The following is a 6,781-nucleotide window of genomic DNA, read 5'->3' on the forward strand; positions in this document are numbered from 1 at the left end:
CCCCCATCCCTCTCCTGCTCCCCGTGGCCTCACCCCCTCATTTGGAAACCCTCCTCTCTAGGCTCCAAGCACCCACACTTTCCACCTGAACCCCCTCTCTCCAGTTCAGTTTGACCTTTTCTGTGCCAGGTAAAGAAGAGAGTGGACACCTCACATCAGTGTTTTCAGCAGTGTGAATGGGCTTCCCTGGTCTTCCTGGCTGGAGTCTAGCTGGACACTGGGTGGTTTCCAGGGATGTGGGGCTCGACACTGCCCAACAGGGACCACCTCCGACACTTGCGCCTCCACACCCCTCATCCAGCCTTGGGGATGACCCAGGACCCTCCCTCGACTCCCCTTCCTGCCCACAGTTGGTCAGTGTCCTCATTCATGTGCTAACAGGTGAGGGTTGCCTCCAAATGCTCCTAAATCCTTCACCCCAACACCCTCCTCGCGGTCAGCCCTGTGTCCTGTTGGGATGCTCCACCCTTACCAGGTCCCTACTGAATGGCAAGGGCAGACGTCAGGCCTTCTGCATGCACTGCTGTGCACCCTGCTGTATACACCGGCATGACCCTGCCCCAGGACTTGGGAAATTCAGCCCCACGGGAGATGTGGGTTGACATGACTGACCACAGGGTCAGTCAGTCAGTCAGTTCAGTTGCTCAGTTGTGTCCGATTCTTTGCAACCCCATGGACTGCAGCACACCAGGCCTCCCTGTCCATCACAAACATCCAGAGTTTACTCAAACTCATGTCCATTGAGTCGATGATGCCTTCCAACCATCTCATCCTCTGAGGTCCCCTTCTTCTCCTGCCTTCAGCCTTTGTCAGCATCAGGGTCTTTTAAATGAGAAATTTCTTCTCATCAGTTGGCCAAAGTATTGGAGCTTCAGCTTCAACATCAGTCCTTCCAATGAATATTCAGGACTTATTTCCTTTTGGATGGACTGGTTAGATCTCCTTGCAGTCCAAGGGACTCTCAAGAGTCTTCTCCAACACCAGAGTTCAAACCATGAATTCTCTGGCGCTCAGATTTCTTTCTTTTTCTTTTTTTTACATTTGATATATGTTTGTTCAACCTTCTCATTTTACTTTTTTAATTTATTTATTTTAATTGGAGGCTAATTACTTTACAGTATTGTATTGGTTTTGCCATACATTGACATGGATCCGCCCCAGGTGTACATGTGTTCCCCATCTTAAACCTCCCTCCCACTTCCCTCCCCATATCATCCCTCTGGGTCATCCCATTGCACCAGGCCCAAGCATCCTGTATCATGCATCAAACCTGGACTGGCGACTCGTTTCACATATGACAATATATATGTTTCAATGCCATTCTCCCAAATCATCCCACCCTCACCCTATCACATAGAGCCCAAACGACTGTTCTATACATCTGTGTCTCTTTTGCTGTCTTGTATATAGGGTTATCGTTACCATCTTTCTAAATTCCACATATATGTGTTAGTATACTGTATTGGTATTTTTCTTACTCGCTTACTTCACTATGTAAAATAGGCTCCAGTTTCATCCACCTCATTAGGACTGATTCAAATGTATTCTTTTTAATTGCTGAGTAATACTCCATTGTGTATATGTACCACAGCTTTCTTATCCATTCGTCTGCAGATGGACATCTAGGTTGCTTCCATGTCCTGGCTAGTATAAACAGTGCTGCAGTGAACATTGGAGTACATGTGTCTCTTTCAATTCTGGTTTCCTCAGTGTGTATGCCCAGGAGTGCGTTTGCTGGGTCGTATGGCAGTTCTATTTCCAGTTTTTTAAAGAATCTCCACACTGTTCTCCATAGTGGTTATACTAGTTTGCATTCCCACCAACAGTGTAAGAGGGTTCCCTTTTCTTCACACCCTTTCCAGCATTTATTACATGTAGATTTTTGGATAGCAGCCATTCTGACTGGTGTGAAATGGTACCTCTTGGTGGTTTTGATTTGCATTTCTCTGATTATGAGTGATGTTGAGCACTTTTCATGTGTTTGTTAGCCATCTGTATGTCTTCTTTGGAGAAATGTCTGTTGAGTTCTTTGGCCCATTTTTTGATTGGGTCATATACTTTTCTGGAATTGAGCTGCAGGAGTTGCTTATATGTTTTTGAGATTAATTATTTGTCAGTTGCTTCATTTGCTATTGTTTTCTCCCATTCTGAAGGCTGTCTTTTCATCTTGCTTATAGTTTCCTTTGCTGTGCAGAAGCTTTTAATTTTAAATAGGTCCCATTAGTTTATTTTTTCTTTTACTTCCAATATTCTGGGAGGTGGGTCCTGGAGAATCCTGCTGTGATTTATGTTGGAGAGTGTTTTGCCTATGTTCTCCTCTAGGAGTTTTACAGTTTCTGGTCTTACGTTTAGATCTTTAAACCATTTTGAGTTTATTTTTGTGTATGGTATTAGGGAGTGTTCTAGTTTCATTCTTTTACAAGTGGTTGACTGGTTTTTCCAGCACCACTTGTTAAAGAGATTATAGTCCAACTCTCACATCCATACATGACTAATCGAAAAACCACAGCTTTGACTAGATGGACTTCTGTTGTCAAAGTAATGTCTCTGCTTTTTAATATGAAGTCGAGTTTGGTCATAACTTTTCTTCCAAGGGGCAAGCGTCTTTTAATTTCATGGCTGCGTTCACCATCTACAGTGATTTTGGGCACCAAGAAAATAAAGTCTCTCACTGCTTCCACTGTTTCCCCATCTATTTTCCATGATGTGATGATACCAGATACCATGATCTTAGTTTTCTGAATATTGAGCTTTAAGCCAACTTTTTCATGAACTTTTTCATTAGGAGGCTCTGTAGTTCCCCTTCGCTTTCTGTCATAAGGGTGGAGGTCTGCTATTGGCTCACAGGCAAGGGCAGCCAAGTTCTCACTCCTGGGACCCTTTCTTACCCAGCCTGCCATGACATGGCTTTGTTCCCACCCTGTTGTCCCTCTGTTGGCCTCACTCTGTGAGCAGAGCGAGGCAGTGTAGTCAGTGGTGACAGGCTGAGACACATGGGCACTGGCTGACCCATTTACACCCACACTGACTACTCAGAATGAGCAATGCACCAGGGCCTTTGTGGTGTGGGGTCACCTACACACTGAGAGGTCAGGCCTCTGTTCCTAGCTCCAGAGGTCACCTTGAGTCTTACAGGAGTGTCCTTTTCCTTGGACCTCGCTCCAGGCTGGTCTGTGCTGATGGCATGGTGCATGGTAGCTTTTCCTGTGTTCCCCACTGGGTCTGGACGCCGAGATCAGGCACGTGGTGGCCCCATGTTGCTGTGACAGAACCCAGTAAACCCTGCACCCTGGGACTCAGGTGGTCTTCCAGGCTGCCACAGGCGAGGAGACTGGACCCTGCTCCTCACCTCTGTCCTCGCTGATTTTACTCTGCATCCTTCACCATAACTAACCCCAAGTATAATAGCTTCAGGGACTTCTGGGAGCCTCTGAGAAAAGCGCTTGGAGGGAGGGGAGGTCTTGGGGCCCGTCAACCAGAGGGACAAGAGACCTCGGGTGGATGTTAGCTGAGTCTGTACGACCTCCCAGGAATGAAGCATTCTAGCCACAGTGCATCACTAAGAGGCCGACTCCCTCAGTTCCCAGGCCTGGTCCCTGTTCATGAGAAATTCCCTCGGGTAGGTCCTGGTGCAGAGGTGCTAATTGATTTGTTGTTGTTGTTGTTGTTCAGTCGCTCAGTCGTGTCCGACTCTCCGCGACCCCATGAATCACAGCACGCCAGGCCTCCCTGTCCATCACCAACTCCCGGAGTACACTTAAACTCATGTCCACAGAGTCGGTGATGCCCTCCAGCCATCTCATTCTCTGTCGTCCCCTTCTCCTCCCGCCCCCAACCTTTCCCAGCATCACAGTCTTTTCCAGTGAGTCAACTCATCGCATGAGGTGGCCAAAGTATTGCAGTTTCAGCTTTAGCATCAGTCCCTCCAATGAACATCCAGGGTTGATCTCCTTTAGAATGGACTGGTTGGATCTCCTTGCAGTATAAGGGACTCTCAAGAGTCTTCTCCAACACCACAGTTCAAAAGCATCGATTCTTCGGCGATCAGCCTTCTTCACAGTCCAACTCTCACATCCATACATGACCACGGGAAAAACCATAGCCTTGACTAGACGGACCTTCGTTGGCAAAGTAATGTCTCTGCTTTTTAATATACTATCAAGGTTGATCATAACTTTCCTTCCAAGGAGCAAGCGTCTTTTAATTTCATAACATAAACGCCTTCTTGTCTAGTTGTGTAAAGCTCCAAATGGGACGTCTTAACTCGAGACTGGTTACACATTCAAAAACCAAGCCTCCAGGGCCCCATGTGCTCTGGACACAGGGCTGGCTCACTCTCCAGGAGGCTGCATCTGTTCACAGAAGCCACCAAGCTGCTCCTGAGACACCCCAGTCCTGTCACAGCTCTTGAGGGCACAGACCCCTGCTGTTTGTCTGCTTCTGCTCCTGCTGGGCTGACTTCTGCTTGGTCTCCTCCACTCTGCTGGTAGGCTCTTTAACTCTGGGTTTTTCTTTACATGCAGGTGGATCCATGACTTGTCTTCTGTAGACTTCTTAGTGAGCACTGACCTGGATAGGACAGAAGCAGGTTGATCTGCAGGCCTGGAGTCCAGGCTTGCCACTGCCCTGTCCTCTTCATGCCCAAGTTCTCACCCCTACCAGCAAGTTTCTTCAGGGCCAATGGGATGGGGGGTCTCCATGGCAGGCACAGGGGTCCACGACTGGATGAGGGTTTCCACAGCAGGACTGGAGGGTCTGTGGGGGGTGGTGTGAGGGGGCAGGCTGGAGGCCACAGGGCAGGCAGGAAGGCTCCCAGCATTCAGGCGGGTCCACACATCTTGGCCATAGGCCCACACACCACGTTCCATGATATCCGAGAAGGTGCAGTGGTGCAAGGACCAGTCCAACCCGTGCAGGTACCTGACCACTGAGTGGTCAGTGTAGAGTATGCACAGGGAGCCCTGGCCATGCTCCCACATATAGTGTGGCCACTAGAATGACCAGGATGTCAACCAGCAGGGCCCCCCACTCAACCCTACTAAGTTACAGTTACAAATGAAAGATGCCTCCATGCAGAAAGACAGAATATCACCAACCTGAGTGCTGTCCTGAGGAAGGCAGGCTGGCATCTGGGAACTGGGTGCCAGAGTGGGGTAAATGGAGGGGAGGGGTGCTCCAAAACACTATGCCCATGTCATGAGCCCAGGATCTGTGACTGGAACCTTATTTGAAAGTAGGTCTTTACAAGTATAATTGGTTACGAATCTGGGGATTAGGTCATCCTGGATCAGGGTGGCCCTAAATTGATGACAGCATCCTTCTGAGAGACACAGATGCAAAGGAGACACAAGGTGAAGACAGAGGCAGAGATGGGAGAGATTTGGTCATGAGCCCAGGGACACCTGGAGCCCCAGAAGTGGGAAGATGAAGGAAGGACACTTCCCTGGAGCTTCTGGAGGAAGTGTGGCATTGGTCTCCAAGACTGAGAGAGGATAGGCTTCTGTTGTTTGCAGCCTCTGTGTGTAGTCATTTGCCACTGCTGCCCCCAGGAAGCTTATGCAGCTGGTGGGAAGCTCTCTACCCTGATGTAAAGCCTCCCTCCCATTGGCGCAACCCTCTGAACCTATGCTATTTGCACCAGCCATGAGGTTCACGCTGAGTCCTGGCTCCCCTTCGGGGCACTGGCATTTTAGAGGGTGAGGGAAGACACCAACACGTGACCAGACCCAAGTCAAGTGCCAAGTCTCTAGTGAGCTTCCCTGGGGGGACGGGGGTGGGGGTGAATGTCAGGGTTCTGCCCTTCGTCACTAGGGGAAGAGACACCCTGGACACCCTTGAGTGAGGAGGGCATGCAGGGTCATGAGTGACCAACTCAGAGCCCCTCCCACCCATGCCTCTCCACTGCACCCTGTGACCTGTCTCAGCTGTGAACAAACCAGCCTATGCTGAGCCCTGGAGCCTCCCATCAGGTGCCTATGTGAGGTGGCCTTGCAGACCCCACACCTTCCTTCATTTCTGGTAGGTGGGCCACCCCTTCTCATTGCCACACCAGGAGTGATTCTGAAGCTGATCAGTGAGCTCAGTTCAGTCGCTCAGTTGTGTCTGACTCTACGACCCCATGGACTGCAGCACGCCAGGCTTTCCTGTTCATCACCAGCTCCCAAAGCTTGCTCAATTTCATGTCGATTGAGTAGGTGAAGTCATCCAACCATCTCATCCTCTGACATCCCCTTCTCCTCCTGCCTTCAATCTTTCCCATCATCATGGTCTTTCCCGATGAGTCAGTTCGTCACATCAGGTGGCCAAAGTATTGGAACTTAAGCTTGAGCATCATTCCTTCCAATGACTAGTCAGGACCGATTTCCTTAGGATTGACTGGATTGATCTCCTTGCAGTCCAAGAGACTCTCAAGAGTCTTCTCCAACACCACAGTTCAAAAGCACGAATTCTTCTACATTCAACTTTCTTTATAGTCAAACTTTCACATCCATACATGACTACTGGAAAAACCAGAGCTGTAACTAGGTGTTCCTTTGGTGGCAAAGTAATGTTTCTGCTTTTTAATATGGTGTCTATATTGGTCATCATTTTTCTTCCAAGGAACAAGCATCTTTTAATTTCATGGCTGCAGTCACCATCTGCAGTGATTTTTGGAGCCCCGAAAAATAATATGTCGCTGTTTCCACTGTTTCCCCATCTATTTGCCATGAAGTGATGGGACTGGATGCCACGATCTTAGTTTTCTGAATGTTGATTTTTAAGCAAACTTTTTTCACTCTCC

General features: G+C 48.8%; 1 pseudogene; it reads right to left on the minus strand.

Moving 5' to 3' along the window:
• Positions 1-4,331: 4,331 nt before the first annotated feature.
• LOC148777775 (small vasohibin-binding protein pseudogene) lies at positions 4,332-4,533 on the minus strand (annotated as a pseudogene).
• Between the last annotated feature and the right edge of the window lie 2,248 nt (positions 4,534-6,781).

This window comes from Moschus berezovskii, chromosome 5, assembly GCF_049115385.1.
Source record: "Moschus berezovskii isolate FMDL1 chromosome 5, NW_MosBer_1.0, whole genome shotgun sequence".
Lineage (NCBI taxonomy): Eukaryota > Metazoa > Chordata > Mammalia > Artiodactyla > Moschidae > Moschus > Moschus berezovskii.